At 38.7% G+C, this 27166-nt stretch overlaps 1 pseudogene; it reads left to right on the top strand.

Annotated features, from left to right (window-relative positions):
* Window positions 1-19801: 19801 nt before the first annotated feature.
* Window positions 19802-20142, top strand: LOC117725054 (ATP synthase subunit ATP5MPL, mitochondrial pseudogene; annotated as a pseudogene).
* The last annotated feature ends 7024 nt before the right edge of the window (window positions 20143-27166 follow it).

Below are 27166 nucleotides of genomic sequence, written 5' to 3'. Positions count from 1 at the left end.
CCCAAAAGACCACACTCTGTGGGCTTATTTGTATAACATTATTGAAATGATAAAATTACAAAAACAGATCAATAGTTTCTAGGGCCCAAGGAAGGGTGGAAGCCTGGAGGGACATGGATGTGGCTATGACTATGTCAAATAAATGAGACAGCGAGGTGGCACACCTCTCCCTGGATACTGAGCAGAAGAGGGGGCGTGTCTCTCTCTCCTAGACCACAGGCAACAAGCATTGTTACAGTACTGTTGTAATCTGTTTTAAAAAGTATACAATGTTAAGATCACATTCTGTATGTAACTATGGTAGGTACTCCGGAATATGGAACAGTAAGAGAGATGTGATTTGATTAGTAGCTGTTGCACTCACTCTCCCTTGCTACCCTGGCTGCCTTCAACAGAAGGAATGCCGATTAAGTAGTCAACTAGATTATCCTGATGACAGCAGCCACCATCTTGAACATTCGACCGACAGTGAATGCGAGACAACTGTAGGAGGATTGCAGTTGACTGCCCTGGTTCCTAGAAACCGACCCTTCCTGGGACTGTTTTTTTTTTTTTTTTTTTTTTTTTTTTTTTTTTTTTTTTTGGAGACAGGGTTTCTCTGTGTAGCCCTGGCTGTCCTGGAACTCACACTCACTCTGTAGACCAGGCTGGCCTCCAACTCAGAAATCCACCTGCCTCTGCCTCCCAAGTGCTGGAATTAAAGGCGTGTGACACCACCACCCGGCACCTGGGACTGTTCTCAACAGCTCATACCAGACATTACAAGGCTCTGTTCCGAACAGTTTGTACTGTTTGATATCACAAGGCTCAAGAGGCAAAGCAGTCAGCTGTCCCACAGCTGATTTAACAGTTGGAGAGAAGACAGGGCAGGCAGAGAGAAAACAGTGCACAGTATCTTCCAATAGGCCATGTAAAGAACCAGAGAAGGGAAACTGTAGGTACTGATTGTCAGAAACGTTTTAGAAGGTCCTAGGGAGATGATAGGTCTTCAAAGTCCAGGTTCTTAAATACTGCCAAGGTCTGAGAAATCTGAGCTGGTGGTCCCAACACCTTCAAGGGGACTGGAATACTAGAGGGCGCTGTCTGCTGCGGCTTCCACCAGCTCCTAGTTCAGAGAGAGGGAGGCTTTCCTTTCCTCATGCAGCAAAGCATCCCCCTAACCCCTACCACCTTTCACCTGCCACCCTGAACTCTCTCATTGCACCTGGCTGCATGTCAGATCCTCACCGTGAAACAGAGATTTGGCTTGCTGCACTACACTAGAAGTTCTACAGATGTGAGCCATTGGGGAAAACTAGACACACAGCTCATGGAATCTCTCTGTTTTATTTCTGGGAACTATATGTAAAGCTATTAGTATCGTAATATGAAAAGTGTAATAAAAAGCAAAGACAGTGTTTTCAATTAAGCAACTGAGGATACTTAGAAGGAAGAAAGGAAAGGTGAAAAAACAAAACAAAACAGGCAAATCCAGCAATTCTATTAACAGGTTTGTATGCATTAAGAGCTATGAACAATCAAGGGGAAACATGCTTAGTGTAACACTGTTCCTTAAAAGCCAGAGATGGTGAGTTTACATGAGACTCCAGTGAGTCAGCTCAGTGTGACTCTGGAGAATATTCAGGAGACCATGCTATTACCGCCCCCCCCCCCATATAACTTGTAAAGATAGGTAAAAACATAAACTGAGTGTGTCCATGGTTAGAGGCGAGGTAGGAGGGTCCGAGTTCAAGACCATCATTAGCTACACAGAGAGCTTGAAGCTAGACTGAGCTACTGCTCCCATGAGCAGCACATGTGCACATGTGGGACTCATACACCAGCAGAGGGGAAAGGGAGAAAAGTGAAAAGGCCAACAGTACAATGAAATCAGCTTAACTGGGGGCAAGCTGAACTACCAGACAATGTGGCAAACCAAACCAAACCAAACAAACAAAACCTAAACAAACAAACAAAAACAGCTAAGTGAATTTTACTGAGACCATCCAAAACCTCAAGTTGGCCTCTAAAACTGCTTTTGTTTGGGCTCAAAGTTAATTGAGTCAGAACAAACAGTTATTTTCAATCCAAGGGAATTTCCAAAAAAAATAGTAATACTGCATTCTGTTTAACAACTGTCTGCAAGAAAGGAAAGCGACAGTTAGAGGAATAGTTGTGCACTTGCCCAAGGCTGCACCCTCTTAGGGCAAAAGTGCTATATGAGGAGATAGACTTTGAAAGAGTCTCCCAGCTTGATGCTAAGCAAAACTACCAAATGGCAACCATGCCAAGAGATGAGGGAATAGATACAAATCTCCCTTATGCAGTTGCTATAATATGATATAATTAAATATAATATATAATATATCAGTATGATTAGTGTACTAAGCTATATAAAGTATGATTTTATTATTATTTAGCCGTTATTAGGTAAAGTCTTAAAATTTACTATGTTTGAATTGAGAGCAGTATCAACCCAAACTAAGAATGTGTGCAAATTCCATAAGGAACGTTGTTACTTCGTATGATAATTAAATATTAAATAGAAATGTTTTGAACAGTAGCTAAAAGTAACACTAGTAGACTATGATCACATCAACTTAATAACGAGAGCAAGCATCCAAGTGCCTGGGAGGAAATCTCTGAGCCCACTAATGGGCTCCCTGAAGGGAGTTGGGTGAGACTTTCAGAAATAAATTAGACCTAGTTGTGATAGGAAATGTGAGTGTGTGTGGAAAGCAGACTCCATTTTAAACCTATGATTTTATAATCCAGGGTGGGTATGAGGTACGAAGATGAAAACAGGGTGATTTATACCCATAGAACCCCCCCTGCTGGATCCAGGCGCTGGACCATGTCACAGAGACTCCTCAGACCACCATCACTACAGAAGCTTTATTCTAGCATCCTCCTCCTCATACTTTTTATAACGAAGTCTTGTAACTTTCTCCTCCCCATTAGTCTCCCGTCTCCCTTTCCATCCTCCCCTTCCCCCGACACACTTCTATCAGAAAGCCCCACCCCTACCCCTATCACTGTCGATTCATCGATTCTTCTTTGTATGTGCATCCTGGCTGAGTTTATAGCATCGCTTGCCTGCATGTGTGTAAGAGATAATTAGTGGATCAACTTATCTGTAGATGCATCACTAAAGAAAATTATACTCCTTCCCTTAACAAGCCAATAAGAAGGATAGAACAAATCCTAGTCTTTGTACCAACAAAGGTCATTTGGACCAGTCCCTAACTTTCAAAGTTCAAGTGACCTTGAACTTTTATGGCATTCACCCTTGAGAACCTTTGACATTGCAGGTATGGAAAGATAAGCAAGCTTGTCTACAAATATTCAGAAAATTCCTCTAGGAATAGTCGATTGTACTTCATGATTTCTTTTTGTTGTTATTTTGCCATTTTCTCTTTAGACTCATATTTGAGTTTGATATATACAGTCTTCTTTCCAACAAGCTGATATGTATAAAAATTCTACTTCTTTGCACTTCTAATTCCATCTGTTGAGCTAAAAGCCACCTGTTTTGGGTCCTTATGCTGCATTGATGCTCACATGAGCAGGTGCATCTCTTGTTGTCCACAACATCTTTATCCCAGGACCACTTGAGAATTGTAAGGTCACCTTTCTACTTATTGGGTATAACAACTGACTCCAGTAGGGAAACTTTTCCTGTTCAATTTCTCAGTCAAGTACAGCCTGACTCTGACCCCTGGTCTCCTCCATGAAGCCCTCCTTACAATTTGACACATCACAGAAAAAGAACAGTGAGACACTCACAGTTAACATTTTCACCCAGTCTGATGTGCAAGGAATCTTTTCCATGTGTTTATACCTTGTGTAACACCCACACTCCTTCTGTCTCTTTAGTTCCAACCTTCTGTGCTTCTTTTCAAGGCTTTATGTTGAGCATTAATGTTTTTACTCATTCATATTTTTGCAAAGTTTCAATAATAGTGGGAAATTTTTAGTTAGCTTCTTATTGTTTCATCTAAAATTACCTACAGAGCTAAAAGCTAGAGGCTTCTAGTTTCAGACATGATCTGAAGGAAAGCAACAGGATTAAACACAAGGAAATATTGCAGTCATTAATTTGTCTGTCTCTGCACACTATTGGGATTGGGAGGTATAGCCTTTTATTAAAAAAGATAATGGTTCTGATAGCCTGCAGCTGATTGCTGATCAACCCTTCTCAAACAAGTCATTGTGCTAACAGACACTGGCAAAGTGACTGTGATATATATATATATATATATATATATATATATATATATATATATATATATCTTGTAAGTATATCTGTGTAGCATGTACATCCCCAGTGCCTAAGGAGCCCTATGGGACTGGAGTTCAGATAATTGTGAGTCACCATGTCCCAGCTCCTCAACAAAAGGAGCCAGTACTCTTAGCCACTGAACCAGCTCTATGGTTCCCAGGTGACTCCATTTTGAAAAGGAATTTGAATGTATCATTCAGGAGACAATAGTAACATGAGTCACTCCTAATTCATCCAACTAGCTCTGAAGACAAGGCTCTACAGGGCTCAGGTCAGTGGCGTAGAGAGCTCTCAGCCATTCTGTGCTTGACCATGATCCTACTAGTATTATCTTTAGTTCACTTTTGGAAATATATTTTTTTTTGAGTTTGAATTAGCATGCAAAATGACAGAATTCTTTATGGCATTTTCATACATACTTACTTGGGTTGATACTCACCCGGATTCATATACAGTAAATTTTAAGCCAACCTTGACTATGTGAGATTATCTCACAACTTTCTTGAAAACAATAAAGTAGTATGTTATATAATACAGTACATTAGTTATACCTGAATAATTACATACACAGGATTTTATATCCTATGTTATATTTATTATATAGTCTATTACATTATAAGATATGCATGGAGCCAGGCTTGGTGTTCCCATAATTCTAGCACTTGGGAGACAGAGCAGGAGAGTTAGAAAGTCTAGCCTGGCTACATAGGAAATACTGTCTATCAAGCTTTTCCAGTCAGTCAATTAGTCAATGTTCACAGATGTAGAAGTGACTCAGATGTAGGAGTCAGAGACTGAAGATTTGCAGCCTAGGGCCACGGAAAAGCTGAAGAGGAAAGGAAAAGCCTTACCTCAGAGTGCCAGAGGCCATGTGATCCTGACAGTACCTCCGTTTCACATTTGTACCTTCTAGAACTAATACAACTAGAACTTTTAACCACTAGTTTGAAGTAACTTGTAGTTTGTGTTTATCATAACCAAGACGGCCATTGGTGATTATTACATGAATGACAGCAATATGGGGAGAGGTAGGGTGAAGTAAATGTACTATGTTCTGTTAATTATGGCACCGACCTTTTAGAAAACCATTACTTTAGAAGCTGCTTACCTGCTACAATGGAAGTTTTTCTTTGCTCTGGAGATTGAAGCTACTTATCTACACAGTTAAGAAAGAACTAAAATCTGAATCCAGCCTGAAGGGGAAATGGGAGGAGCCAAGGAAGTCAAAGCATAATGTCTGGATGTGATGTCTGGATTATTTAATAAAATGAAGATTCCTCCCTTTTTCTCCATCTGAATTATTTCTGACAAACAGCAATGTGATTCTCTTCTGTACACCTTTCTCGTAGTCACAAACAGAGCTGGACTTTCCATACATATTCATTGGAAAAAATTCCTTTGTGCACATTCAAAATCTTTCCTTGATGGTCTGGAGTTAGATTTCTCATACTGTTCGATGTCAAGGGCATGGCAGCCTCCTCTGAGTAAATGGTTCTGCTATCTGTAGAGACACAGCTGCAGACATATGCTTTGCAGTTTCAGAGCAAAAGGCCTGCATTTGATAGATTCCTATAAGTTGGCAGACACACTGATATGCACACTACTCTACCTACTAGTATCTGTAGCCATGTTATCTGGGAGCCCGAGGAGTAGGCACATCTGTGTGTACCTATGTTACTGGCTGTACATACAAATACAGGCTCTATTTCCAAGTCCCTTGAAGCCCAGGCAGGGATTACATAAGTGACACTTCTATTACACTGATTGACATTTCATTATCTAAATGTCCAGCCTCCTTTTTGCTTTGGGATAATTAGTTGTCAGTTCCCCAGAGCAATTACATTGTCTGTGTCACTGCATTTCTTCAGAGGGCAGGGAGGGTGATTTAAAAATAAAGTCATACCGAGGAGAAAGAAAAACCTTGATGGAAATGCTATAATCTTGTGGTGATAGAGCATCAGAAAGCAAACAAGTAACAAATAACTCAGCACATCCCATGTTTACTAAAGGCAGGAAAGAAAGGCATGCATGCCATGGTCTCACTGTGAGAAAGAAGGGTTAAAGTGTTAAGGAGCCATTTTTATCCATGAATCAATGTTGGTATTCTATAAATTGGTAATCTATGTCACTATGCTGTGATGCTTGTGTCGAAGTGTGATTATCTCCTCTAATCTTACACATTCAGAGATTATTCCATTTGTTTATTTATTTTGGATCTCTTACAAATTTACATGTACACAAATGCATATGTCAACACAATTTGTGTATACGTGGCATGTGTGTGTGTTTATGTGTAGGCACACACTGCCAAATCTTTATTCTTAGCAACATATTCTACATAGAAGCTATTATTTTTTTTCCTGTGGACTCTGGCCTATTATTGAATTATTTTACAGGCTCAACTTTTCTCTGTAGTGAGCTACATAAAGAGTAAGCATTAGGAAAATAGAAAGGAAGACACAACCAATCAGCTTGTGCTAAAGATGTATGAAATCACTCAGCGTCAGGCTTAAAATGAGATGGTTTACACTGGAATTTATGTGAGCTAGCCGTAGCTGCAGGTGTGATCCTGACAACTGAGGAGAGGGAAGAACTAACCCAAGAGGCAAACCCTTTCCTGGGCTATGAATATAAATCTATGGCCTACAGCCAGGACCCAGCTGGAGTGGAGTGACTCCCTAAAAGGATATCACTGTAGAATGGAGCTAAGTAGGTCCCTGAGATCATCAGGATTCTCCCCATAGACCTCTAAGCACCAGTGGCTTTGTAGCTATGAATAACTGTACTCTGGGACACTTTTTTTTTTTTTTACTCAAAGCTGGCATAGCTCCCTATGTAGTTTCTTTTCCTTGCTCACTCAAGTCCTGATGGAGGATAGATTCAGCAGCTATGTATACCAATACAGCTTTGTAAAAACTGACCCACCATCCAACTGTCTATGCACAACTGAATGTCAGAGAGGGCACATGGCTGATTCATGGTCACTTTTCCAAAGGTTCCAGCCCTGCGAGGAGCTGTGAGATTGAGATGCAGTCATTCTTGGGAAGTCTGAGCAAGGTTGCTTAATCTCCTTCAGTAGGTTTAGCCAGATTACATGCTGAAAGACACTCAGAAGTGAGGTGCTTCCTCAAGCCCAGCACTGGGCAAGCAGAGGCATGAGGATAAGGTTCAGAGAGAGTCATTGTAGCCTCATGATGAATTTGAGGTCAATTTGACTTTGTAGGATCTTGTCTCAGAATAGATGAACAAACAGACAAAAACAACCCATACTAACACACACACAAACACATACACACACACACAGAGAGAGAGAGAGAGAGAGAGAGAGAGAGAGAGAGAGAGAGAGAGAGAGAGAGGCTTCCAAAGCAGGTATTTTTTTTTTTTCAAATTTACCTGACAGCACATGATTGAATGAGAACAAAAGTGTATGTAAAAATGACAAGGGCCTTTCTTTTCAATATATTTTCTAGGACAAACTAATGATAAATCATTATGATTATAATACTTGTTGCAATGCCTTTTTTAAAACATGAAAGATATCATAATCAAAGTTGAAGTGATGGCCCTTCTATCCCAAACAGAGAAAATCCTAGATATTAATACTCTGAAAATGTCATGTTTCCCATGTTCACTTGCTGTCTGTTATTTGTATAACACATCCCATTTCTAAATGTAAGTAATCCAGTTGTTAATGCCATATTGAATACTAATGAGATAGCAACACTTAGGCACCCATTTGATGTCAAATATTTTGCTTAAGTATGTGGATCTAGTTCTTCATTGTGAGAATTGTTAATAAAGTTTCAAAATGATTGTTTTATTTTGTTTTTATCCATTATTTTTTTAATTTTTGTGTCTGTGTCAGGATATGAGTATCTGTAGACATTAGAAGGAGTTATATCTCTGCAACTGGAACTACAGGAGTTTGTGAGCCTCTGAATATGGATGGGTTCTGGGGAATGAACTCTGGTAGTTTGGAAGGGCATCTAGAACTCTAAACCACTGAGTCAGCTCTTTAACCCTGTTCTCCCTCCCTATGGTAATTTTCTACATGTATAGGAAGTATTTACCTAGCTCAGCTCCTCCTGGACCTCTGCATGCCCCTCACATGTTCTATTTGTTTATTTTCTTTAATGAAGTAGTAATTAATTAACTTTTATAGCCCACTGAGTCTTGTTAGTACTACCCATATGTCCATGGCTATAGCAAGCAAGATTTTGAGGCAAGGTCTCACTAAATAGTAATGGCTGGCCTGGAACATTTTATGCAAGCCATGCTGGCCTCAGAGTCTTTGATAATCTTCCTGCTTCTACCTCCTACATGGTGGGACTGCAGAAGTATGCTATTTTTCCTGAATTAACCTTTTACTTTTATCTCTGAAAAAAATCAATGTCTATGTGTCATATTGCATGTCTATATTATTTATTTTTATTTTTGTGTGTATGAGTGCTTTGCTTCCATGTATGTTTGTGTACCATGTACATTTGTGGTGCCTGTAGAGCTCAGAAGGTCTCAGATCCACTTGGACTGGATTTGCAGGGAGTTATAGACCATCATATGGGTGCTGGGGATCTAACAATAGCAATAAGTGCTCTTAACCACTGAGCCAACTGTCCAGCCCCAATGTTAAATATCTTTTAATTGGTATTCAGTGAATAGCATTTAATAGGTAGGCAAGAGGCACCTCCAAATCATCTGCAGCAACACAGAGGCAGTGCACAGTTGAGTAAGGACAGGGGACCTTGTCTTCAGTTCCTAATCTCAAGCCATTTCCCTAATGTCACTGGGGCTCATTGAAAAAGATATCAATCAATACACATCTCTCAGAACTGTTGGAGGAAACTGAGTGAAGTAATACTTGGTAATATTATAAACTATGCTAAATAATGACTAATTGCTACATCTTGCTGTGACATGTTTGAATATCAGGCAGTTATGATTTATGTGATTAAATGTGGGAGTGGATATGGGGACCCACTGTGAGGCAGTCACTGGAGCAACCAGGAGACCTGTAGAGACAGACTTTTCCCCAAAAAAACAGGCCTCACACTTTAAGGCACAGTCCTTAGAACTGTCTAATACGCAGCCCAGAGGAGGACCTGGTACCTCAGTTCCTCCTTCTGAAGGCTTTGTAATTTTGGTTCATTTTTTTCTGAAAACAGTTAATTAATCTGATGCTACTTTTATTTCACTTTTTAAAAAATTTTTGTGTGGGGTGTGCACATGTAAATGTATGCATGTTTTGTTGTGTCTGTGTTTACAGATGTGGAGGCACAATGTAGATGCTGAGAATTATTCTTCATTGACCTCTACCTCATTCATTGAGCCAAGGTCTCTTAACAAACCAGAGCCTCTGCCTCCAGAATTACAGGGCATAGTCATGCCCACTCAGCATTTACCTGGGCTCCTGGTGAACTAGTTGGGCAACAGGTGCTTTCTTTAGCAATTAATCCATCTCTCTACGCCCTGGTGCTATTTTGTATATTGTACCCCCACAAAAAGTGGTAAAAGTAAAATGAAAATGGAGTCAGATTAATTAACTGTTTTTAGAAGAAAAAAAAAAAAGAAGAAAAGGAAAAGGAACCAAAATTACAGTCTCCAGAAGGAGGGCTGTGATACCAGGTGCTCATCTGGGCTGTGTATTAGAGCAGCCTATTTTACCAAAATGGCCTCTATGATATATGTGCCAAAACAAAAACAAACAAAAAACAAGAAACAAAAACAACCCCCCCCCCAAAAAAAAACCCTTTTTTATCAACACCAAGCATAGATTTCTCCCCATGGCCACTTAAACATCATTTTCCTGAAGCCAAGAGAACCTGGCTTCTCCATGAAGTTACATGGTAACTGGAAGTCAGTTCCTTCAATAACTTAAATTTTTCCTATGAAAGGAAGAACAATATCAGAATGAATGTAATTTGAATTAATTTCCTTTCAATTTGACCCAATGAGATTTTAGTTCCCACAAACTGGAGGCAGAAGGAATGTAGAATATACAAAACCTACGAAGTCAACTCTTAACATATTCCATCAGTACAGAGGAGAAAGAGATCAAACTTTACAGATTTATTAAAATAAGATTGTAAAAATCTATAAGTCAGGCTGAAAAGATGTGTATGAATTATCCTCACCCAGAGGCTCAATTACAGGGTCCTCTGTGAGTGTTATTAACTAGGAAGCAACCAACAATAATGGGCAATTGCCTTAGATACACAGCCTGGCATGGCTTGAATGTGCCTGGCTCAGATTCATATCCCATCATTTAAAAAAGATACATCATTTAAAGGATAAACATAAAATGTGAGCTCTATGGACCAATGAAATGACTCTCATCAAAACTGTAATTGTGTCTTAAATCTGCACCAAATAGCCCAGAGGGAGCCAGGGCTGAATCTAGACAAGAGAGGATTCTGAATCAACTCCTATTCTCTGCTTTCCACCTGATTTTTCTTCCCTCTGGGGAAATATGGGCTGTGATAAGGAGCACAATGGCCCTGTAATGTGGGCTGCCTGGTCATTTCCCTTTAATCCAATTAGAGCCTCATTCAAAGCCTGGGCCAGAGCTGTCTATTGCAGCCATTTTTCCTTAGCCAATTTATGTTCAAATCCATCAACACCATGTAGAACGCACGACTGCTCAGGAATGGCCCATATTTTCTTTCTCAGTCTCTCAGGAACTCCACACATCAACACATCAGCATAGCCACCATGGTCCTAGTAGGGTAAATTCTCAATGTGCCTTTTACTGCCTTTGTACTTTCTTGTTATTCTTTGTTAAAATTTTTGTTTCTTTTCCTGTTTACTTCCAGAAGAGGGGGTGTTTAGTATTAAAATCAAAGACAATATTAAGTTCTACTTATATACTCTGATGTTAAATAAAGTTCCAGTCAGTAATGGATAGGAACATGTCATTTGCCAATATGCCATCCTTTGACCCCTTTCCTTCTCTTTGCAGATTATTCGAGCGATTGAGAACCATTCATCTCTGTCACCCTGCAGGTAACACCCTCATTAAACGTGTCTGATATGAGGTGTATAAGAGTTTGCTTTGATGGGGATTAGATAAGGAGGGCTCTGACTCTTAACTGGCTTTTTGGCACTGGGCAAATTACTTCTTTTTATTTGACTACTAAGTGATTTAGATAAAATCATTAGTTCTTCAGTCTTTACCTCAAGGCACGAATCAGAAATGAAGGAGGGGCTAGTTGCTTAACATTTTAAATAAGAATACAAATGCTATCATGTGATTTGGAAAGTCCTTTCTAGTCTTGTGTTGTTCAGTATGAGAAGTAAGTACAGCACTCAGCAATTGCCATCTTAGCAAGCTCCTAATATCAACTCACTGTAAAGTACTTTGAACTCCTGAGGCAGAAAGTAAAGGAAACCCACAGATGGGAGAACCTGCAAGCACCTTTATTCAGCATGTAAGGCAGCCTCCTCCATCACTCAGGCAGGGCAGAGACTCCAGAGAAGCAACAAAGAGAGAGAGCTTCACTGTGAAAGAGAAAAGTTCCAGGCTGTAAGAATGATAACAATCTTCAGGCAGACTCTCCAAAGGCAGGACATCTGGTAATTGCCTCAGTGAGTAGATTTCATTTCCTCAATTGGCCCTAATTTAAATGAAATGAAGACTAGAGGAGTTGTCAGCTGCCAGGAGCTGGCCATATGCAGTCATCTCAGGGATACTTGTCAATGATCCATCAGATGCTTGTTCCATGCAATTGTCTCGGGTATCCTTGTCAATTAATCATTGGGGCTGGTCACATACAGTCATCTCAGGGGATTCTTGTTTGGCTTGATGAAGTTGGCTGCTGAAGATAGTAGCTCAGCCTGAGGATGTGGTGGACTAACTGCTCTAGGGAGGTGTTGGTGTTTCTGGGCTGAGTGATGCAGGTTATGTGGATGAGAACTCTACTTTCTACATAACATGGTAATTATCTATTCATACCCTTAGTATATCAACAAACACCATTATTAATGTTCTCTGAGATTAGTTCCAATCCAAAGCTTCTATAATTACACAAAACCCTTACTTTTCTTATTTGAGCCTTCTTTTGGAAAGCTTTTTCTTCTTCCTTCCTTCCTTCCTTCCTTCCTTCCTTCCTTCCTTCCTTTATTTCTTTCCTTTACTCTTTCTTTCTTTCTTTCTTTCTTCCTTTCTTTCTTGGACAATATAAGGGTGGAACAATACATTTACCTTTCACATTTTTCCCACCAAGGTTGGAAAGGAATTCATTGAGTCACATGATCTTACAAACTGCTTACTTGTCACTTGCAGAGAAACTCAGACTTATTGCTTTCTTCCAGTGTCTTTTATTGATTCCCCATCTTTTTGTCTCTTCTTCCTTCTAACCCCCATTTTCTTTTTTTTTCTCAGCTTACTTCCTATATGAGACTGACAGGTAGGTTCTCCATTCCTTGATTAGTCTGTCACACAGTGGTGTGTTGAGAAAAGCAAACAAGTTTAAGATTGATTTTAAAGATGAGTCTTCCAGAATGATCATACGCGTGGTAGAACAGGTTATCTTTCAGCATACAAGAAATGGAACAACTCATTAACTCATTAAGATTATAAACTAATAAAATATCAAAGACAACAACATGGAGTCTCTGAATATTGCCCAACAGTACATCAAGTTTAAGGGCATCTATGCAAGAACCAGAACCATCATTTATTTTTAATGGGAAGAGTGATAAGTGATGGTGGCTGGGCCATGATGTTCTCCATCCTTCACCTGATTCCCTTTGGCTTCAAGATATACAAGTTCAAACACAGACTCTCTGATTTGGGTCTTATTGACAAGATATGGCTGCTGCTCTAATACAGGTGTCTCAGATATCTGTCCTTCAAAGTCCATGTTACAAAAGTTTCAACTGAGGTGGCATAGTAAGGTATATTGGGACCACCTTCACACCAGCTTTCTATTAACAAGGCAAATAAAGTCCTTGACCTGAACTTATCCATAGTGCAAAAAGTTCATGCTAGGATAGTCAAGCTGAGGTGTCAAGATGGCTGCAATGCTCCCTACCAGGTGTGAAATAGGGATGTCCCTCCAGGGAAGAAAAGGTACTACTCAATATTGAACTGTGAGTACCAAGGTTCACTGTGAGGGACAGACTCTGTTTGGAACCAAACATGAAAATACATCATAGAGACACTGCCACAGCTATGGAGATTATCTTGGCCATTATTGAAGAAGCAGCTATGATTCCAGCATTAGTAAAAGTAAAAGAACAGCCAGAAGTTTATCAGCAAAAAAAAGATGTCTCTGAAGAGCCCCTTTGAAATTGTATTCATCCACAGGATGTAACATACACCCAGTTATATCTGCTCAGGAACACTTAGAGATGGATCCATCAAAACTTGAGGTCATCCTCAAAGAGGAATGTAGGAAAGCCAGCACTAAGGGGCTATCTACTGGGTGAAGAAGTGGAAGCACAACATCTAATTAGACACTAGCTGAACCATGTGATTCTCTGATTCATCAATCCTTAGCAAGTCAGACTTTAAAATAGTCACCCTCTCCCAAATAGTTGGAAAGATGCAGGGCAGGGACCAAAGCCTCATCCTCAGGAACAACTGAACAGGAAACAAATTGCACCATTTGTTCCTATTTTGGAAGCAATGAAATTGTAAAGTTCCTGAATTATATGGCAATCTCTAAGTTTCTGCACATCTCAGGGTAGTAGAGGAAAGTTGACCTGACTAATATGATCGGGGGCAGAGTTCAAAAAGCCGGGCTAAAAGAAATAAGCAGGATTGAGAATATGACTCAGCCAGTCAACTGCCTGCTCTATAGGCACAAGAATCTATGTGAGTTTGAAAATATAGCACATCCAGAAATCCCAGATGCAATGACACACATATAACCCAAGAACTGTGGATGGTAGAGACATGCCGGGGATAATTGAACAGTTAACCCGTCCTACAGAAGTGCTTCAGGTTCAGTGAGAGCCTCTGAAAAAATAAGATGAGAAGTGATTGATGAAGAAACCAGATGTCAACTTCTGCTCTCCACATACATATGCAAGTGCACACATGTATCCATGCACATGCACACTCACAGAAGCACCAGCACACACACATGTACACACACACAGATAAATACTTGCATGTAATATACAATATGCTAGAGTGAACTGACCTCACAAACAGAAACTTATCCCAGAGGCAGGTGACCTCAGTCCACAGTTCCATGCCTGGCTCACGGAAATCCTCAACTCAAGAATCATATTGGTCAGACCCTGACTTTTCAAAACCTAACTTACCATGTGATTTTTTTTGAAGCTGTTTTTCTTTACTTCAGTTTCTCAGAATTCAATGATGATGGAGCGTCTCCCTGTCAGCGAGTGGTGTAGATAAAAAACACTGCTCAGGTAAAGACTGGGATGTGGGCTGTGCTGTCCACAGTTGGCCATTCTCTTTTGTCTGGTTTCTCCTCTGCTGCTTATAGCACCTGCGAGCTACTGGAGTTCACCTATAACAAAGTGCTACAAAGTGCTGTGTAATGGATCAAGAATTAATGCTTCAGACATCCACATCTCTAAGATGGTTGGTCTATGAGATTATGGGTGCAAAGTAGGGGATGCGCTCATCACTTTGATGTTGTTATAGTGAAACCAGAACAAGAAAGCATGCGTTTGGCTCAAAAGAAGAGGGCAGTATCAGGATGGAGAGAGGGCCAAGGAGACTTAGAAATGCCAAAGTCAAGTTGCACTGATGTCGCTGTCTGGCTTGCTGTAAACCCCTCTGTGCTCTCAACCTGTCAGGTCAGAGGAGATGTGGGAAACGGATGCCATTCGGTTGCACAGATCACATCTCTCTGATTTCCCTCAAACCCTACACTCCATTGGGTGTTGCTAGGCACACTAATCCCATGATTTACTTTTGATTGTGAACAGATGGGAAGGCACACTCTGCCACCAGGCCTGTCCAGAACACTGTAGGATTATTGGGCTCAACATTTCTTATGAACCAAATGCTAGATCAACTTCACCCTCCATGATTCCATTTGCTGGCATTAACGCCTAAATCCTCCCCGAGAGCTTTCTGTCCACAGCACAGGTCTTCGTAACAAATAAACATACATGAATTACAACAGAAAATGCAGAAATTTACCAATCTTCCTTATATAAGACTCGTGAAGAAAGGAACTCGGTCTTAGAGTAATTTTTTCTCTCTCTCTCTCTCTCTCTCTTTTTTTTTTTTTTTGTAGAAATGTGTCTCCTTGGCTTTAGTAAACACATTATTAATAAATATAGGTTTCCTCAGAGCACATTTTTATTTAACAATTTTCTGGTACAGAGATTAAGCTATGTAATTTGAGTAAAGTTAATAAAAAATGACATGCTTGTTTTCTCTTTTCAAAGCAAATTAGCTATTCCACTTTTACTTCTAATTGCAGCTCTGGGTTTCATAGAAGGATTTTTTTTGTTTGTTTGTTTGTGATAATTTTAGGATTTCAGGCAAACAAGTAGTTTTCTCTTTACACATTGCATTAGACACATCGACTGTAATAACTCCAACATTAACAAAGTAAGGACATCAGCTTGAGTGACCCCACAAACCCCTCCCCCATAGCCCAGAGTGACTGGGACTGTTGAAGACTTTGTCTCTGTCCTTTCCTTTTCTTGTTCTATTTTAACCGTTTCCAAATAAATCTGCAACATTGTTCTATTTCAACCCACAGTTAAGCATGTATCTTTAAAATCTATGGTATTTTTCTTTCAGAAACTCCTTGCATTGCCACCAAGCCTTATTCCCCACTGATACACCCTCTATTCAACACTGCTTTCTTGTTTTTTTTTTTTCTTATTGGGCTGCTCCAGTAAAGTCCAATATTACAAAATGATGCTGTCAGTCTAAGCCTGTTTGATGTTGGAAAAACAGAACTGCTTCTTATGACCCTGTTTTTTCCCCATGCTGTCAATTCTTTGTGAAATAAAAGTCATTTTACCCCAAAAATGTTCCCTAATAAGATGAGCCTCTTCAGCTGTTCAGTACTTGTCTCATGTAAAAGATGCATAAGGTCCAGAGACAGACAATTTACCAGATTCAAACCCAGCCCTTTTGAAAGATAGCTCACAGTTGTTCCTGAATACCAGGTTTATATGAAATTCTTGACCAACCCTCTTCTGCTGATGTGAATATTTTCATCAGTTTTAAATGGTAACAACTGTGTCTTCCTGTTAACCTTCTCCCCCATGGGAATTTTGTGTGACATCTCCTGACATGAAAGATCACTCCAGATTACCAGTTTACAAACAGAGCTGTTAAATCATTTTCAAATCCCACCATTTTGTATAAAGCTAGTGCAATTCTTAAATAAAGAATAGCATTGTACATACAGTAGTGTGAAAATGCAATCCTGTTATGAAAATGCTTAATTTCTCATGTTCAGAGAAAGGATTTGGGGTCAGTGTTTGTTAGGTGTATTGTTACTATAATAATATGCTTGATAAAAGTAAGAATGGATTTCTTTAGAATCATAGTTTGTGAGTATGGCCCATTTGGTACGTAGGGGTTGGGAGAGAAGAATGGGTCACCTGCTTACATGCATCCACAAACAGGATGCAGAGAGAGATGGAAGATGGTGCTCAGCTTGTTCTCTCCTTTTCCTGCAGTTCAAGAGCCCAACAGATGTGATGGGGTCACTCATATTTATAGTGGGTCTTTCTACCCCAATTAACCAAAATCCATTATATATGTGCCCAAAGGTTTGTTTACCAGATGACCATGTATACCATCCTTAAAGATTAGCCATCATAAGGCTGGTATATAATATACTTTACTATAAAGGATTATCTAGAAAGATGCTTTTTCTCTCTCACCTCATTATTTTAAATATTTTTTTAATGTATGCAGTAAAGTATTTGCATAGTGTGTTTTTGCTTCCTTTTCTGGTTTCCTTCTTTTCAGTTCCAGGGATCAAGCCTGCGGCTTTGTTCATGTCAGGCAATGATTCTACTACCCCTGAGCCACACCCTAGGATTTTCTTTTCATAATATTTTCAAAAATATTTTCATAATATTCTTATGAGAGTGCTTGTACTCAGTTGTCCTTGTGTCTTTTCATTCAATAGAAGTCAATTCACAAAGGGCAGGATCCTGTTAACACAAACCATGAGTCACTCCATGCCTCTCTTGTCTTTCTGGCAGGGGCATTCTTCTGGACCGATCATGTCTGTTTCTATCCCCTCAACACTTTACTTCAGAAGCTCATTTGTAGACTCATGAGAACCTGGATTCAATATTAGGGAAAACTAGTATATTTATTTTAATAAGTTTCTCTCAAATTTCCTATCCCTTTAAAAGCACAAAGCTAACAGTTTTGCATTTTTTCTTTTGTATTATTATAAGGATTAATGGAAACAAATTGCATAGATCAGCACCATCTGTGATACTTCCACATGCATGCACTGTCTGTCTGTCTACCCTTCTCTTTGCGCCTGTTCTCCTGTGTGGTATGCCCTCCCACATTCCTTCTAATCTCTGGTAATCCCTCTGACCTTTATTTTTCAGTTGCGGCCTCTAATTTATAAAGTTTTCTGGCTGGGTTACCCTCTGTCTTTTCTGACACAAATATCATAACATTTTAGATTTTACTGCTAAACCTTTGCCTATCATTCTATTTTTAATTTTTGCAAAATTGTGTTGTTTTCAGTTGCTTGTATTTAGCAAGCAGTTATTTATGAATAGTTAGCCAGCCTAAACACCTTTATTATTCTTCTAATACAGTTAATTACATTCATATTTATTAATAGGATATTAGAAATTCTAATTTACACTATCTGGCTATGTGCACACAGACATGCACATGAGCACACACACACAACACACACACACACACACACCACATGTGCATGCACACACATACACACACTAAACCTCTGCATTGTTATGTTTCATATTTTATTCAGATTTCTTTTGTATTTTTTCTTTAATTTTTAGATCATGTATTTTTCTGTTCTTGTGGTCCTTATGATTTTAATATTTCCATTATGTCTTATCAACAGCATTGTCTCTTTTTAAACAACATTTTTGGGTACCTACAATGAATAATCAAGGAGATAGCTGCAATTTTCATTCTATCCTTTTTCTCTTCCCTCTCTCTTAGTGCTTAATTTTAATAACAGACAGCAGCTCAAGGACACCTTTGCCTTAAACACACTCAAATGTTTTCCACTTCATTTGTCCTATAATCTAATAATGCCCTGGAGGTCTTCAGCCAGCTTGTCTTTAGTCATTCTTGCTAGTCTACCCTTTCTATTGGCACCATTCATGTTGTCACAGTGTGTACTACTTGCAAACTATCTTGTCACTTTTACTATCCTTATTATCCCTATTCAAAATTTACTACCCAAAATATGACATGGCTCTTTGTCCACTCACTCCTGGCTGCGTGAATCTTAGTCTCTCGTGCTTTGCTCAGTGGAAGTTCATGGGGCCAATATATTCTAAATGCTCAAGGTGTGATATTTGGAAGAAATTAAAGAATGATTCTTTTACTGACATATGTCACTGAGAGTTGTAGACTATGCATTTACCAGGAGTAACATATGATTTGTGTGGTTAAACTGGGATAGTTGCCCTGAAGGAGCCCCAACATTGACTATGTAGCAATACTACCTGCTGAGACTTGAATATGGTTGTCCCATAGGAAGTGACACTGTTAGGAAGTGTGACCTTGTTAAAACAGGTTTAGTCTCATTAGAGGAAGTTCATCACTGTGTATACAGGTTTTCAGAGTTCCTAGTGCTCAAACTCTGCTCAATATGGAAGAAGGTCTCCTCATGGCTGCCTGAAGAGAATAGACTTCTCCTAGCTGCCTTTGGGTCAAGATGTAGAACTCTTAGCTCCTCCAGCACCACGCCTGCCTGCATGCTGCCATGCTTCCTGGCATGATGATAATGGACTGAACCTCTGAAAATGTAAGCCAGCCCCAATTCAATGTTGTCTTTTATAAAAGTTGCTGTGGTCATGGTGTCTCTTCATAGCAATGGAAACTCTAAGACACTACCTTACAGAAGAAATCTGAGTTCTGCCAAGGTGTTTTTTTACCTTTAGATTACATACAAACTTGTAATTTTGAACACTGTGTTTCAAATTCTTGAAGATCAGTTTTTGTTTTAGCATTCAGCTCCATTGATAGGATACTGGATGTATCAACAGTTTCCCTAATACACATAGAGATTGATGTGAGGGCAGAAGAAGGGTCACTGTGTTTATGAAAAACCACTGGACCATGCAACACTTCAAAATGCTCATAACTTGCCTTTGTTCTCTGTTCCATTTTCTTGCCAAACTTCCCTCTTTCACTTGCCCTGTGAGCATAAGGCACCCATGCTTCTCTCATGGTATACCTCATACCATATGCCTTTCTTAGCATGCTAATCTCCCTTCTCTCATTTGAAATGTACATAATTCAACTAGGATGTTAGTATCACCTAACCCAGTGTACTACCATGGGAAGGGTATTGTAGGAATGAGCAGGTGGCACATGCCTATAATTCCTATACTTAAAAAGTAAGGGCAGGGTGTTGCCTGTGGCCTTTGTTCTGCTGAGATGCTTCAAACCTTCATTAAAAAAGTCTGGGTCCCCATGAAACCCTACTATACCCAGGTTTACCAGGAGATCTGGGTAGGAGTGGGGTTGATGAACCTCATCCTTTATAAAATCAGGAGTGCTGATAAAAGAAGTAAAGCTTTGAAAGGCTCCAGTCCTGCACCTGCCCATGGCCATCACTAACTGCTCCGAGTATGAATATGTCAGCTAAACTGAAGCCAGCTGTGTTAGATGGGAACACAGAACATCACTGTACACTCACCTAGTACCATTTATAATGTGGCATTAATAAATGTGTCTGAGACGCAAAAAAAAAAAAAAAAAAAAAAAAAAAAAAAAAAAAAAAAAAAAAAAGTAAGGGCAGGTGTAAAGTCAGTGTGTAGCTAGCCTATGCCGAATCAGTTTCTTTCTAAAAATACAAAACAAACAAAAAACAGGGACAATAGTTCCATTTCCTTTGCAATCTCTGATACTATTCGTCCAATACTCCAGAAGATTCTAAAGCCCCACTTGGTCTAGAACAGATGACTGTGCTTAATGAAGGATTGTTGCTAAAGAATGAAGGACTGAAGTTTAACATCCTGCCCATGTGATTTCTACATCAGCTCGAGGTGATGCTGTGGTGTTCACATAACCTTGCTCATTGTTTCATGTTTGTTCAAAGAGAAGTCAATTCCTTAAAACTGCTACTATGTAGGTACTAGGAACAGAACCTGGCTCTTCTGCAAGAACAGCAAGCTGTCTTAAGCACTGGGCAATCTATGAAGCCCCAACCTTGTTCTTTTTTTTTTAATTTTTACAAACTCTTTATGATGAAGTCACATCATATTACTGAGTTTCTTATAATAAACAATAAGAAAATACAAGGAGGATTTCATGTACATATTTCCATTTATTGAATCTTTTTTAGAAAGTAAATATTATTCTGTGACTAAATAACCTGTCTTGAATATATTGGAGACATCGTCTACATTTCATTTTCTTAGCTAAATAGCTTGGACTATAAGTTCTACAGGTACAAAGACAAAAAAAAAAGATATTTGTTTTAGCACTTAATTTTAATAATGGAAATTAATAACTTAATACATGTATCATGACTTAATAAATAAAAATTTTCCATAGTTACTTTGGGGAAGCTCTGGTTTAGAAAAGAGGATAAGAGGAATCTTTCTGGAGAGAATAATGTTTGAATTGAGACCTCTGGGATAAGGTAGAGCTGGAAAAAAACAGTGTATTGATAAGGGAGAGATTTACAAAGAATACAGGTGGTGAGGGCTCCTGCACAGAGAATATTGTGATGCTAAATCTTAGTTGTCAACTTGACAGCATTTACAATCATCTAGAGACATACCTCTGAGCATACCCATTAGGGTATTTCAAGAGATGTTTTATCAATGAGGAAAACCCCATCCTGAATGTGATTAGTTGGCTCCATCTCACAAGCTTGTCTGGAGCAGACATTCTTTCTACAGTCCTCTCTGTATAGAAAAATCTTTCTTAAAGGCATATTGGGCATACTCCACTAGACATTTCTATCTATCTTTGCTAATGTTTAAAATAGAAATTATTTTAGATAACAATCCATGACTTCAGTATATGGAAATTCATCATGAATATATAAGAGTAGGAGGCAGAAGCTAATGTGTAGCTGGTGGTGGGTAGGTGATTTTATTTTTTGAGAACCTCATACACGGAAGAATCCTTTTTGGTTTGATTGTTTCTTTAGAAATGTCATGGGAGATCATATTGTATATGTGGTCTCCTACTTTGAGAATTTGTGACTGAAATCATCAAACTGTCTTACTAGAGTGAGGATATTGAAACCAAATGAAACATAATTATAACATGATCTATGTAGGTGTAGAAAACAAAGGGACCTATCTATTCTCTTTTAAGAAGATGCTCTGTCAGTAACACAAAGAAACTCTTCATGGGATCTTAATCAGATAGCAACATCTAGCTGTGAGACAGTGATGAAAGACTGCTACTTTTACATGACAGTTGTGTGTCTATTAAAGACAATGTTTTATTACTAATAATGGTATCCTGACATTCGTGTAAGCAGTCAGTCACCTTTGCCTCATTGCTTTGGCTGACTCCTGAGCAGAGCCTTTATTGATCATTGTAAGTATGGCACCCTGTCACTATCTTATTATCTTGTTTTATTTTCTTCATAACACATCACATCTGAATTTATTGCACTCATTAATCCATGCTTATCCTTCCAGTATATCATCTATTTCAGTTTATATTCAATTTAAGCCACTTCAATTATATTCACATGTGTATCATCTGATGGTTTCTTTGGATGAAGACCAGAAAATGAGAATATTAAATGCCCACTGAATAACTCTGTCACCTGAGTCAAGAATAATACCTGATGTTTAACAGTTATTTAATGCACTTTTGTTGGATGATATTTCCTCTGGGAAGTGAACGATAAGGTTACCAATGGGAACAGGAACATATGTGTGCATGGCTAGATGGTTCTATTTGCATGTAGTATCCTGCGTCTTAGGTTGTTACCCAGATTTATTCAGCAGTGTCTGGTCACTGTGATTCAGGCAGGAAGAGCCAATGAATTGTTGACCAAGTGCTGGCACTTTATGATATTGACTATAGTGCTACTGAAATAAAATACAGCTTTAGCATTTGGGGAAGCCATATTAAAAGAAAGGAAAAATAAAAGTATGAATAAAGGAGAAATGAATGGACAAGAGTAATAGTGATAATAAACATTTATAGGATATTTTTGTTCAAAGCAGTATGTTTTAGTTTTAATGGGTATATACATGAAAAGTAACCTACAAGTCTTGCAAATATAGATACTATTTTTCCTATCTTATGACTGAAGAAATTACAACTTAGGGAATTTAGCTTTCTTAGACATAAAACTATTGGTGAAGCAGAACTGAATATTTTAAATCTTTTGAATGTTTGCTATCCACTGTCTGATATCCTGACTGTAATCATCAGAACATAGAACCTCATCACCATTTTGTTTTCTTAAAAGAAGAAATATTCAAATATTTACCTTTATTGGAAAATAAACACTATTAGCGTGTGTATTCAATCCACTTAGATAAAGTCTTAACTTAGGTGAAGTACCCTGCATTTCATATTACTGAGGAATGCAAAATTAATCCATAGAAGGAATAACATGTCTTTTGAAAAATCATGGATATACCCATGAGTGAACATTTTCTTAGGGTGACACACCAACCCCAGGCAGCAGAATGTCTTAGGAAATGTATGAACTCAGAGGAAGGAAATGAGAATCCCATCCTAGCCCTCTCTGAAAATTATTTTTGTCAGTCAAAATGTAGGAAGGGTAAGGAAGCTACAGCTTGGTCTGGAACACTCTGTGAATAGCCCTTTCCCTGGAATTACATTCCTTTATGGGAACAATGTCACAGTGCTACTAACTAATTTTAACAGAAGACCATACCTAACTTGAAAGAGACAGGGGAGTAAAATTCCCTGTGGATCTAAAAGGAGGAAGAGAAACAGTAGTGAATAATCCTTGTGTATAGTACAGAGACTTGAAGGGTGGGGAGAGAAGAAAAAAGGAAAGAAAGAGGAAGACAGAGAGATAAAGAGAGGCAAAGACAGAGAGATGGAGAAAGAAAAATAGAGAGACACAGAGAGACAAAGACAGAGACTCAGACATAAAACAAAAGCATTTCCCAAAGAATGCACTTAAATCATTTTACTCAAGATGGTATTTATTGCTGGTTATTCTCAGAAGTGAGTTTCATTGGTGGAGAGAATTTTCCCAATCGTTAAGGGACCAAAGTACTAGGGAGCCCAGTGTTCAGAACCATTTCCAGTGTAAGCAAAGGCAAAGGATGTAGACACTTCAAGTTTTTAGTTGCCCTGTGCTGAGCACTGAGTACTGATGAACAGGTATCATCTGTAGAAAGATGGCCCTTGGAAGCCTTGCTGAGGGAAAGGTAGGACAGCCAAGCTGAACCCACATCACTGATTTGGTTAGACTGGCTGCCAGCAAACTTTAGGTATCACCTTGTTTCCATCTCCTTAGCTTGTTCTACTCTGTTTTTACACATGAGTTCTGTGTATCCAAACTTAGGATTCCAAAAACAGGTATGACTGATATGAACTGTAGTCTTAGAGTATAACTAGATATTCAAATTGCTTCATAATGAATGAAATTATTTCAATACTCTAAGTTCTCCAGTCTAAGTAATGACAAACAATATCTTTCCATAGAAAACTTACTTTAAGAACTGATCTAATTATCCAATTTATTTGGGAGTAATCTTGAAATAAGAGTTAAGCTTAAGTTAATAAAACAGAACAATGTTTCCTTTTTCAAACTTTAGTAACAAGTCTCCATTCTGTTATTCATATTACTATGTAATCACAGATATAAAAGTTGGATGATTACAGTGGAAAACACCTGTAATCCCCATGCTGGGGAAAGAGAGGCAGGATTAAAGACCAACCTCTACCATACAGTGACTTGGAGACTAGCCTGGAATACATGAAATCCTGTCTCAGCTGAAAGAAGGAAAAACTCAAATGCAAAAAATAAAAAAAAAAAAATGTAGAATGTTTGACCAACTATGCATGAGTGAAAAGAATAACTTTTTTGTAAATATCTTTTATTGCTCTGTTTTTCCTTACTCATATATTCCAGACAAGAATATGTAATTATGGGAAATTACACATCTCCAAGGACAAATGAATCTTGGGGTATATAATTGGAAAGATATTTAAAAATTTTTTTCATACCATAAAGCTAATCAAAACAAAGATGAGTAAGACATACTTCTGCCTTCAAGGGGCTTGGAATCTAATGAGATGTTTAAAAACATTGTTATGAGTCACACTCATGTGTAGATTTCAACACTGTGTATTTGAGTTGAGTGGAGGCCCAGAAAGAGGATTCCTGCATCATTTCTAAGTCTAGCATTATAGAGGCACCTCCCTTGCTTTCCATTTCTCCCTGAATTCCCATGAGCAAGGAACAAGAGTTCAGTTGCTCTCACACTCTCAACACCTCATGTTTATCACTGTTTCTTATGCTTCTATCAGTTCACCACTGAAGGTCCCAAGGGGAGCACAACAAAGCAGTATTCTGGACCCTTGACACTGACTTATGTTTCTCTTCTCCTCCTAAATCAGTACATCATATACTAATCTATTATCAGGGCTTACCATTTTCCTTAATCAGTTTGCTGCCGTTGTGCCACTGTGCATTAACATCTCCTGTAGGGATCTGGTTTTACTTCTCTACCAAGTTTCCCCCTTGTCCTGACTTCCAGTAATCTGTCCTTATAGCAGGAGGTGTATAGTACACTTCACCAGCTCTGAATTCCCCACTGCATTTGCAATCTAATTCTTTGTCCTGCGAAATCCAGCCCCTGCCTCCCTCTTTCCTCTGTGTTGACTTCTCTCTATCAGCTCTTCCTCTCTCCAATAGTCTAAATGCTTCACACTTCTCAGGCTCTGAGCAGATGCTATTTGCCAGTCTTGGAGCTGAGCCTTGCTGCAATAATGTGGCATGTTTAGAAAATTCCTTTTTCTAGTACTCTTTCAAAGGGAGTCCTTTTTTCATAACTTCATTCTTCTCTGTTTCCTTAATAATTCTCATCATAATTCTGACATTATAATGTACTTCTTTTATGATTGGGAATTTTCTTCTCACTAAAATATAAATTTCCTTGGAGACAAAGAATGTTACTTATTTTATGTATTATTTGGTCCCATCACCTACCTGGAACAATATGTTTATATCAAAACAAGAAGTGGGAAGATGGAAGGAATGGAGGGGGAAGGGAGGAAAACAAGGATGGAGGCAATGAGGAAGGGAAGAATAGTTGGCAGAATAATTGTGCCAGCAGGGTCTGTTTGTGGCATAGCAGCTACACCCCTCACTTTGTCTGACTCACAGTTTTAACTCCCTGCTCTTTTGCTTCATTCTGAACTCTCCTCAAATCCCTAGGGAGTTAACCAAAGCTCTTCATCTTTTCCACTTTACATTTCTGATATTGAACCAAATAACTCTTTTCAATTAACATTCTGCTCAAATGTCATCTTTCTGTAAGACTCCTGAACCCTGACTCTAAACATCCACATTTTTCCTGTGCCCTTTTGGTTTGTATTTGGGACTGAAATTTAATTCTATTCCTTCCTTCTTCTTCCTCCCTCCAAAGCCCTTTTATACCCCTTACCTCTACACTCATGACCTTTTATTTCATTGTTTTACATACGTGTATATATATACATATATATGTATATATACATATAGATAGATAGATAGATAGATAGATAGATAGATAGATAGATTTTTTCTTAGCTATAACATGTCCAGTACATATAATACTGGTATTATGTTTTCAGGGGTGATCATTTGATACTGGACAAACAAGCAGTATGCACTTCTCTGGGAAATACCACCTCCCTGTTCCCAGGCTTACTCAGTTGCCTATAGTTCTTTGAGTAGGGCTGGACCCTCATGAGCTTGTCTTCTGTGCAGTTTGACATGTGTTAAATGTCTTCTTTCCTCCACTCACATTGGGACCTTCATATTAGTAAGACTTTATAAGTATGGCTTCTGATGTTACTAGGAGACACAGTCTCACAGAAAAATCCCTCATTCTCTGACTTTTACATCTATTTCCTTCTACAATCTCGCCTGAGCCTTAGGTGCAGGAATGTTTTGTAAATGCATTCATTGGAACTGGGTTCAATAACACTGCACTTTGTTTGGTTGTGTTTTTCTTCTATGGTCTCCAACTGTTGCAAAGAGAAGTTTCCTTGAAGGGTAAAAACTATATTTATTGTGAAGGTATAGCCTATTGTTGTTACCCTTTGGTTACCTACCAGAGGTGGAAACCTAGATACCAAATACCATATACTTCAGGTGCATGGTTCATATGCCCTTTAGCTAGAACTAACCTGACCATTCCTTCCCTGAGGACTAGCTTTCATTTTACTATGCAACCTTCCAAAGGAAGGAGTCAAAGAAAAGATCTACACAGCTATGATGACTATTACATTAGTCAGGATTTTGTAGAGAAACAGAACATATAGAATGAATCTATCTATCTATCTATCTATCTATCTATCTATCATATATGTAATCTATAAAAAGGATTTATTAAAATGGCTTACAGTCTGTGGTCTAGCTTGTCTAATGATAGTTATGTATCAATAGAAGGTCCTAGTTGGCCAGTTTACAAGGCTGAATGTCTCAGCAGGTCTTAGATATGCAATAATCCTGAAGAAGTAGTCTCCAATGCCAGTGAAGGAATGGGTTTATGTGGGAGAGCAAGTAGTCAAAGAAAGAGAACAAGCCTCTTTTTTTCTATGCC

Source organism: Arvicanthis niloticus, chromosome 1 (assembly GCF_011762505.2).
Source record: "Arvicanthis niloticus isolate mArvNil1 chromosome 1, mArvNil1.pat.X, whole genome shotgun sequence".
Classification (NCBI taxonomy): Eukaryota; Metazoa; Chordata; class Mammalia; order Rodentia; family Muridae; genus Arvicanthis; species Arvicanthis niloticus.
This window is presented reverse-complemented; position numbering and strand designations above follow the sequence as displayed.